Here is a 10859-nt window from a genome sequence, read left to right as displayed (position 1 = left end):
TGCCAGCAGGGACGGATGGCGGGGGGGGCCGTAACAGTTGTAGTAATGGTGGGGGGGTTAGGGGCACCGATGGATTGTGGGGGGCTCCGCACCACACCCCCTGTGCCGCCACAAACGCAAATAAACCACAATCAAACTCCCCCCCACGAGAGTATAATTCAGAATATTACTCAGTCTTACGGCCTCCTTCACGATGATTTGCAGCTTCCCGGGGTTATTTCTCCTGTCTTCTGAAATCTTCTTCTCCAGCTGTGTTGGCTGTGTTCCAAGGCTTCCAGCATGCTGAGAATGTTGTAAAGATAAGAAGTAAAATCCGAGCTGCCAGCAAAATGGCTGGGTCTGGGGGTTTCCACTCCCCGCTCCGGATAGCAAAATCGGCAATCTTCCCCCCCTCCTCCGGGGGGCTCAGCTGAGGCAAATAGCTGCGCCCGAAAGCAGGCGTGGGGGGGGGCGGGTGCTGGCGGCAAGCTGGAGGCCGACCAGCACATAAACGTCAAGAAGAAAAAAATAACAAAAAATCAAACCAAAACAAAAAGCGTCTGGCCCGGTCTGAGGGGGAAACTAAGGCAGGTTCAAAAAGTAAGAAAAATCCAGGCCAGGGGGCTTTAGAAAAGAATAGAAAGCAGGTAGCTGAGGAGCAAGCAAAGGACGTTCCGTTTCCCAGCAGGGAAGGTTCCAGAACAATCAGGAACGTTCTGGAGACAATTAAGACAGACAAGCTGATTAGAACACCTGCAGCCAATCAAGAAGCTGATAGAATCAATTAAGGCAGGCTAATAGGGGCACCTGGGTTTTAAAAAGGAGCTCACTTCGGTTTGTGGTGTGCGTGTGAGGAGCTGGAAGCAAGAGGCACTAGGAGCTGAGAGTGAGAGCGCGGACTGTTGGAGGACTGAGGTGTACAAGCATTATCAGACACTAGGAGGAAGGTCCTGTGGTGGGGATAAAGAAGGTGTTGGGAGGAGGCCATGGGGAAGTAGCTCAGGGAGTTGTGGCTGTCACACAGCTGTTCCAGGAGGCACTCTAGACAGCTGCATTCCACAGGACCCTGGGCTGGAACCCGGAGTAGAGGGCAGGCCCGGGTTCCCCCCAAATCCTCCCAACTCCTGGTCAGACACAGGAGGAGTTGACCTGGACTGTGGGTTCAGAAAAACGGCCAAGCTGAGGGCTGCCGTGAAGCTCCAAGGCGAGCAAATCCGTCAATAAGCGCAAGACCCACTAAGGTAGAGCAGGAACTTTGTCACAACAGTAATCACAGGGGTGTGAGTGATTGCTGGACCCAGACTAGAAGAAGACTAGTCTGTAAAAGAAGCTTACTGGAACATCTCTGATTATGAGACTTCATCTGTAATCACTTTCCTACGATAAAAGGCTTAGAGTTATGTGTTTTACTTTATTTTGCTTGGTAATTCACTTTGTTCTGTCCGTTATTACTTGGAACCACTTAAATCCTACTTTTTGTCTTTAATAAAATCACTTTTTACTTATTAATTAACCCAGAGTATGTATTAATACCTGGGGGAGGGGGGCAAATAGCTATGCATATCTCTCTCAGTGTTATAGAGGGTGAACAATTTATGAGTTTATCCTGTATAAGCATTATACAGGGTAAAACAGATTCATTTGGGGTTTGGACCCCATTGGGAGCTGGGAATCTGAGTGTTGGAGACAGGAACACTTCTTAAACTGTTTTCAGTTAAGCCTGCAGTTTGTGGGACATAGTTCAGACCTGGGTCTGTGTTTGTAGCAGGCTAGTGTGTCTGGCTCAAACAAGGCAAGGGGTTCTGAAGTCCCAAGCTGCCAGGGAAAACAGGCTCAGAGGTAGTCTCAGCATATTGGTTGGCAGTCCCAAGGGGGTTTCTGTGATCCAACCCATCACAACTGTAAACAAGAAGCAGGCAGCATTATCTCCTGCAAATGTAAACAAACTTGTTTATCTGAGCAACTGACTGAACAAGAAGTAGGACTGAGTGAACTTGTAGGCTGTAAAATTTTACATTGTTTTATTTTTGAAAGCAGTTTTTTTGTACATAATTCCACATTTGTAAGTACAGCTTTCATGATAAAGAGATTGCACTACAGTACTTGTATTTGGTGAATTGAAAAATACTATTTCTTTTGTTTTTTACAGTGCAAATACTTGCAATCAAAAATAAATATAAAGTGAGCAGTGTATTTTGTATTCTGTGTTGTAATTGAAATCAATATATTTGAAAATGTAGGAAACATCCAAAAATATTTAAATAAATGGTATTCTATTATTGTTTAACAGTGCAATTAATCGTGCAATTAATCGCGATTAATTTTTGTAATTGCTTGACAGCCCTAGTTACAGGATTATAAGGCTATACTTCATTCTGTTGTCAGTGGACTGATCACCCATTGATTCACCATTCCATTTCTCAAAAAAATAAAAGGAGTACTTGTGGCACCTTAGAGACTAACAAATTTATTTGAGCATAAGCTTTCGTGAGCTACAGCTCACTTCATCGGATGCATTCAGTGGAAAATACAGTGGGGAGATTTATATACATAGAGAACATGAAACAATGGGTGTTACCATACATACTGTAACGAGAGTGATCAGATCTGTAATTGAGTGACCAAAGAGATTGAAGTGTTCTCCAACTGGTTTTTGAACGTTATAATTCTTGACGTCTGATTTGTGTCCATTTATTCTTTTACGTAGAGACTGTTGCAGCACAAGTAGAGTAGGGATATTAGGGGACGAGCGCTGAGGAAGTGTTGTTCTAAGTCAGCCATAAAAATGTTGGCATACTGTGGGGCCATGTGGGTACCCATAGCAGTGCCACTGATTTGAAGGTATACATTGTCCCCAAATGTGAAATAGTTATGGGTGAGGACAAAGTCACAAAGTTCAGCCACCAGGTTTGCTGTGACATTATCGGGGATACTGTTCCTGACGGCTTGTAGTCTATCTTTGTGTGGCTGCGGTGGGGACTGGAGCCATGGCTGTCAGTTCCCCATTGGGCTCCAGCTGTCATTCCTTCCCCCCCGAAGGCCTCTCTCCCCCATTATTTTTAGGGCCAACAAAGAAAATAACAGAACTCCACTAGCCATCACCTTCAGCCCCCAACAAAAACCTCTCCAGCACATCATCAAAGGTCTACAACCTATCCTGAAGGACGACCCATCACTCTCACAGATCTTGGGAGACAGGCCAGTCCTTGCTTACAGACTGCCCCCCAACCTGAAGCAAATACTCACCAGCAACCACACACCACAAAACAGAACCACTAACCCAGGAACCTATCCTTGCAACAAAGCCCGTTGCCAACTGGGTCCACATATCTATTCAGGGGACACCATCATAGGACCTAATCACATCAGCCACACTATCAGAGGCTCATTCACCTGCGTATCTACCAATGTGATATATGCCATCATGTGCCAGCAATGACCCTCTGCCATGTACATTGGTCAAACTGGACAGTCTCTAAGTAGAAGAATAAATGGACACAAATCAGATGTCAAGAATTATAACATTAAAAAACCAGTCAGAGAACACTTCAATCTCTTTGGTCACTCGATTACAGACCTAAAAGTTGCAATTCTTCGACAAAAAAACTTCAAAAACAGACTCCAATGAGAGATTGCTGAATTGGAATTAATTTGCAAACTAGATACAATTAACTTAGGCTTGAATAAAGACTGGGAGTGGATGGGTCATTACACAAAGTAAAACTATTTCCCCATGTTTATTCCACCCCCCCACCATGGTTCCTTAGATGTTCTTGTCAACTGCTAGAAATGGCCCACCTTGATTATCACTACAAAAGGTCCCCACCCCCCCACTCTCCTGCTGGTAATAGCTCACCTTACCTGATCACTCTCGTTACAGTGTGTATGGTAACACCCATTGTTTCATGTTCTCTGTGTATATAAATTTCCCCACTATATTTTCCACTGAATGCATCTGAAGAAGTGAGCTGTAGCTCAAGAAAGCTTATGCTCAAATAAATTTGTTAGTCTCTAAAGTGCCACAAGTACTCCTTTTCTTTTTGCAGATACAGACTAACACAGCTGATACTCTGAAACATTCCATTTCTGAATGTGAGTACAACTATGTAAATTGTAGTTGTATGCTTCTTTGCTTAACCAATCATTTTTCTCTTAAATACAGTTTAGTTCTATCATTCAAAGTGACATCCAGGGTCTTCCACTCAGTTAAATTGTCTGTAACCAACCTAGCAGCTCAAACCAGAAAACTAAGTTTCGTTTATTTCATCCTTAGGTTTATTAACTGGAATATTTAAACATCAAGATTACACCACATCTCATATCTGCCTAGTACTCTGTCCAGCTACTTGAGCTGGTTGCTGGGCCCTGGATTATGCCTTATACACTGGATCCATATTTTAATTCCCTGTAATGGAGGAGGATGGTGTTGTTAAGGCATAGGACTGGGAGTCAGGAGACCTGAATTCCATTCCCTGTTCTGTTACAGACTTCTTGTGTGATCTTGGGCAGTTCACCTAACTTCTCTTTGCCTTAGTTTCCTCAATTGGGAAATGGGGATAATAATATTTTCCTACTTCACATGATTGGAAAGAGGTCAAAGTGCTTTCAGATCCTTCCATGCAATGTGTTATAAAAGTTTAAAGAATTATTATAATGCAGCTCTTAATTTTTTTAAAATCTTTGAGAATCGAGCCTTATTTGCAAGAATACTGCTTTTCAGAATAGCTAGCTTATTTTCAAGACTTTCGCCTATGATAGATGAACTTTTCTTCAGAGCAAAAGTATATTTAACTTTTTTGCTCTTCAACCAGATAGTTTACAGTTTGCCTGTTTCCGTATTTTATTTTTAAAAAATCTTAACAATTTCATGAATTAAATAATCGTTGTTTTCAAACAAATTTCGTTCCTTAATTTCTGTCAGAAGTGGATCAGCTGTCATGGTGATCTTAGATGGCAGTATATTTGAGTTCAGTTTATTGAAACAGAAATGACAGAATGTCAATTTGCTTTCCTGCCACACGCCATATATAAGAATCAAATAAACAATTGTGCAAGGCCAAACTGAATGTTTTGCAATATCAGACAGGTGAGCACTTTTTTGTTCACAGTAAAAAAAAAGTCTCTTCTGCGAGCAACTAACACATTCAAACTTATTTATTATTGGTAACTAGTACAAAGCATACAGATATGTTTGTGATGTGGGAATTGGACTCAAATGCATCTCAGATAGGGACTACCAAATATTCATTAAATGGGAACAGTTTTTATCCCTGCTGAGTTGGGCAGGAGTCACACAGGTGACCTAGAAGTGAAAGACAGTTATAACTCATTAGAAATGGCGGAGGCCCCCATAAGCATTTATGTTATACCTATGAGAATGGGGATTGCTTCTAGAAAGATAAATTATCAGTTCAAGTTTTGAGCTTCTTGGATTTGACGCCGGCAGAGTCTTTTACTCACTGGGCACACAGACCAAACCTCCCATACACATCTCCCAGTCTCAAACACTCTGTAAATCGGCCACCACTTACTCTTAAAGAGACAGCTCCCATTAACCAAACACCAATAATAAAAATACAGCAGTAAAATAAATATTAGAACATCTAAATTAATTTTGAAATATGTTTTGCAACATAACTGTTCCTACAGTTATTCCAGAGCTCTTACCCTCACTTATACAGTGGGGAAAGGCTCTGGAAGCTCCCTGCTGCTGGAGTCCTTCCTGGCTGCCTCCCACCTGCCAGAGCCCTACACTGCTGCATGTAGCTACACACCACAGTGTGGACGCAGCCGACTTTTCACTTTGGCATGTAGCCCCACATATCCTACACTGCTGCCAGTGTAGACCAGGCGTACATGGACCAATCCACAAAAGGAGACACAACATCCCCATTGCTGGTGGGTTATATTCCTAGTTATGTAACAGCAGTGGAATGCTGGGCATCAAGATTCTTGGTTTTCGTTCCTGGCTCTGGGGGCAGAGTGTGGTCTAGTGGTTAAAGATATCATAGCCATGGTGTATCACATACGCCACCACCACCATTTCAGTTGTCTGTGGTGGGGACTGAATCCCCTGATCTCTGGAAGTAAAAACGTGAGCCTCTGCAATTTCAGCCAAAGAACCAGTCCTCTTAACATGCAGCAGCAGAGTTTTAAACCTCTCTATGGGCACATCTACACAGCAGTGAAAACCAGGCCAAAATCAGGTTTCCTGTGATAAATTCACAAGGGCCTGTGGTGGGATGATCATACCCCAAATTGGATTAAGTAGGGAAGGAGTTAATTCCCTACAAAGGGAAGCAGGCAGAGATCCTTGCCTGCCCGACCCTGCTTGCCAATTAAGGAAAGAATTTCCACCTGGACTCAGACAGTTACTTAAGCCAGAGAGGAAGCAGCTTTTACTCATGTTAAGGGAAAAGAAAGAAATGTTCTGTTCCTGCTTGCCTCAGTCTGAAAGGGCAGAATTGAGAAAAGCAGGGGCCTGAATGTCTAGAACAAGGTTACTACAATCCAGTCAGAGAAGTAAATTGCTGAACTGAGATCTCAGATAAGTGTTACTTTGGTTTCCTTTACCTTAATTGCCCACAGCTGGAGATGCCTGCTGTCAGATAGGGTGGTGTAAAGGAACGGCTGCCAACCAGCACAGGGAAGTAGTCTTGAGGGGAAAATATAGCTGTTTGCAGCAGAAGCAGAGGGCTGCTTCTATAGCTAAGGTCAGTGGGCTGGAATGCATAGTGGGGGAAGGGTATGGATTTGCCTACATCTTGGTGCTGATTCCTAAGTGGAGTGGGCATTTCAGCAAACAAGGGCTGAAGGACTACTTGTGAAGAAGATCCTTAGTTTGACTGGAGGGGAATACTACCCTACCAGCAGAGGAAGACTTGGACTAGTCAAGGGCACATCTGCTGATGAGGTAAAATTGTGCTGGGCATCATATGAACACAAAGAAATAATCTCTGCCCAGGAGGTTGTGCATTCTAGTGAAGGGCTGTTTTAAAATGCATATCCGATAGAGCCATCTACTCCAAGGGGCTGGACCACCAGGTAGGATTAGGCCCTAAATGTGTGTGATTATTATAGCTGTTTTGGAAGTGAGAAGGCTGCAAGGAGGAGCTAGACTCTGCAGTATGCTCCTATTGGAACAAGGTGGATTGTTGTGAACCTAGGGACTTGGATAGATCAGTGTAACATATGTTTTTTTACATTACCATTTTATCCATCTGGAAGCTATTGCTGATGGAAACAGCTATAACTTTCCTCTCTGCTCTTTCTTCTCTCTTAATCCTTAATATAAAACTCAGAGAATGACAGTGCAGATCTGAAGGCAGAGTTTGACCCATTATCCTTCATTGCTTCCTACAAAGTACAGATAAAGATATTATAATTCAAGAAAATTGGGTTTTGGGGTAAGACTTGTGGCCATTTATAGAACTGATATCTGAAAAGAGACTTTCACAAACTGTGCCACTGATTTGATCAGAAAATGCAATGATCAGTTATCTGACTAGAAAAATGATTCAGCAATTTGTCTGCTTGCCAGTACATGTGGCTTATTTTTAAGATAAATGACTTCTGTAACTAAGGTTGCCTGATGGTTTCCATTGTAAGAGCCTGTTTTCAGTTTGCTAAATGTAACTACTTGAGCTGACACTTTCTATGTCAGGTGTGTGCCTAAAGCTGAATTCTTTGGGAAGTTTAGTTTCCAAGAAGGAGCTTAAGGGGGAAAAATAGTTTTGTTTTTCATGTTAAACAAATTTGTACAGCAATTTTGTTGAGATGCTCTAGTACTGACATACTTTGGAGCGGGGACTTGAAATTTGGTAGAGAGATGTGCTTTTTGCTGTCCCTGTAAAAAATGTGCCTAAATTTGGTTAGTTGCCACTGGAAAGAATTTGATTCTGCTTTTGTGATTCTGGTCAAGTCTCATCAAACAAAATTTTCACAAGTGGCCACTATGTGTTGCTCACCCTCTGGGTACCCAGGTTGAGACACTTGAGGTCTGATTAGCAGGAGTGCTGAGCACTTGCAACAGAGGTGAATAGGCGCTCTGCACTGAACATATAAAGTGCTATAAAATGTTAAGTTCTCTGAAAAATTATACTGTAGACTTCTCATATTAGACAATCAAAAGTAGCTGATGCTTTTGAATTCTGTGAGGAACTGCCCTCTTTCAAGATGGCTGCCATCTCCCACTATTGTCAATGGGTCTGAGTGTCTCACCTGACCACACAGGAGGCTTCCATTTTCCCTGATGCAGGGGAATGTGGGGGTGGGAAGGAGGCAAGACAGATGGTAATGGAGAGGGTTGTTTGGGGGCAGAAGGGAGAATATGGTAATTTGGGAGCTTGAGGAATATGCTCTGGCTGCTCTGTGTGCTGCTCCAGGGTGATATAAAGCAACCAGAAGGTACTGGAGAATCTGGTCCTAAAAGTAAGATTTCAGATGGAATAAAAGAAGAGATTGATACACTATCTTCAGATCACTGGAGAAATATCACCTACTATTCTCTGAGGTTTTTATTTAGTTCTCATGTATGAAACTTCTAATTAAACCAACTCCCAGACAAAAGCTATTAAGCAGGAGCTAAGACTGAATACATAGCATTAACATACGGGTAAAAACATCACAGGGATGTTGTAACTATCCCCAAAACAAATATTGAACTGTAAGACATCTAGAGTTTAAGTACCTCCCAGAAAGGTCAGTATGTCGGCCACAATCTGCTCTCCATTACAACGTAAATCAGGAGCAACTTCACTGAAATTAGTTAATTTTTTCTAGATTTATACCCAATATTACTAAAATTGTATTGTGTGCATGCAAGTCCTCCACTGGCACATGCATACAGGGAACCGCATGCATTCATAAGTACATGTATACTCTGAAAATTGAACTGTTAATAGCCAGGCAAGTGATTATTTGAGGCAAATTAAAACCTATAAGTTACAAACTACTAATAAAAATTGCATCATGGAACTAAGATGCCATAATATTGAGTGAGTGAGAGAAAGAGAAATGAATGAACCAAAAGCCCATTAATAGGCTGCCAGTTTCTGCTTTCAATAGATGCTAAGTAATAACTGATAAAGGTAGAGCTATAGCTATATATTCTCCAACTCATTTAGTACAACATATAAAAATGTAACTTGAAAAACTGAATAGTTCCTTCTTGTGGACACAATGCTAATTCATCTTCATCAGCGCAAGACACATTTTTCCAGATTCATATCCACTGGGTTATTGCTGGCCTTCTTAACAAGGTATGTTCATCTGATTTCTGTTGGCTTCCAATATATAATTCAATGCAAATAACTGTTAAAAGTTTTCTTTTCCTCCAAGGAGGCACAATGAATCACTTAAACTCAGGAAATGTTACACAACTCTAACTTTGCTCCCTTTAGTGCATGCATTTTTATATCAACTTTAATTATATGATTTTAAGCTAGATTTTTTTCCATACTACTCCTACCTCACTCAGCACACTGTTTGGTTGGTACTTAATGAATGAGGAAACTGTTAATTTTTTTTTATCCTCACTGTTCAATGAATGAACTTTCTTCATTCATTCCAGGCCTTCCGAATTGCACACTGATTGAGCCAGGAATCCAAGGGATGCCCACCTCATTCACTACAACCCTGTCTCATACTGCATATGTTCATCCAAACTCACTGAGGGTCTAAGTGTACTCTCACTTGTACTGATGTAATTTAAGATTTAGTCTATTGGAGTTACCATGGTAACTGCAAATAAAATTGGCTAACAGAAGGCATAGATCTGAAGAATCACCTGTTTCGCTATGTCTGTACTTGGCTCATGCACTGAGTACTGTCCAGCCTGCGCAGTGAATGAAGCAAAGGTCTTGTGGAGAATTGCATAAAATCACAGGATTAAATACTAAAATGCATGTGTACAGCAAGGGGACAGAATTAAGGTTGTCTGACCAACCTTAACTCTGTCATTTCCATACTGCTACAGTTGCCAACTGAAGCAGTTTGTAGGTGTTGCTGGAGATTCTAGGTGTGCTGGGAAAATTTTGCTTAGCTACCCATGATGTGGATATCTTTGGGGAAAGGCTTAGGAACTGTGTTCATCTGGAAAGCCAATTGTCCAATTCTCTACAGTCTTATACTTTGAAGGCAAGATCTCTTCAGTAGATGTACCTTGTCACTGAAACGCCCTCCTAATGAATGCATCTAAATCTGACTCTGGCCACATTCAGAAATCATCCTACAATCTATATGTCTCAAGGTGGATTTTTTATTTTTTTTTTATTTTTTGCTTACTGACTAATTCATTACCACTAACTTGTCTATTGTCAGTGTTTTCCTCTGACTTTCAACATAGTCTAGACAATACTTAGTCCTCCCACGAGTGCAGGGGACTACACTAAATGACCTCTTGAGGTCCCGTCCAGTCCTACCTATGACTGTGGTGCTGAGGGATGTGTGTTAGCTCCTTATGATTGGGAAATGTTTGTCTTTGTAATTTAAGACATGTAGAGTATACTTAGGTTCTAGGGTATAGGAGCCATAAAATGGTCTTAAACATTCTAGTGAACTATCTATCACATGGTTCCTTGCCACTGCTAGCTGCTTTTTTTTAAAAAAAGCAGCTATGTGTTTCTTCAACAATTGGTATTCGTGTAATAAACAACTACTTTGTCTGCAGTGTTGTTGCAGCTATGTTGGTCCCATAGACAAGGTGGATGAGGCAATCTATTTTATTGGACCAACTTGTGGCTAGTGAAAGAGGCAAGCTTTGGCACTTACACAGAGCTGTTCCTCAGGTCTGGGAAAGTTGCTCCGTGTCACAGCTTGAAACAGATTGCTTCCATTTTGTATTTAACTGTGACACTGAATACCTTTTTCAGAACTGAAGT

General features: G+C 41.6%; 1 long non-coding RNA gene across 1 annotated transcript in view; it reads left to right on the top strand.

Moving 5' to 3' along the window:
* Positions 1–6466: 6466 nt before the first annotated feature.
* LOC311515223 overlaps positions 6467–10859 on the top strand; it is a 152922-nt gene continuing 148529 nt past the window's right edge. The window contains exon 1 of the long non-coding RNA XR_014710086.1: positions 6467–6892. This is a non-coding gene — a long non-coding RNA (uncharacterized lncRNA). The remainder of the gene's footprint in view (positions 6893–10859) is intronic.

This window comes from Lepidochelys olivacea, assembly GCF_965140295.1.
Source record: "Lepidochelys olivacea isolate rLepOli2 genome assembly, chromosome: 2".
Taxonomy (NCBI): Eukaryota; Metazoa; Chordata; order Testudines; family Cheloniidae; genus Lepidochelys; species Lepidochelys olivacea.
The sequence above is the reverse complement of the archived record's forward strand: the minus strand, read 5'-3'. Positions and strand labels throughout refer to the sequence as shown.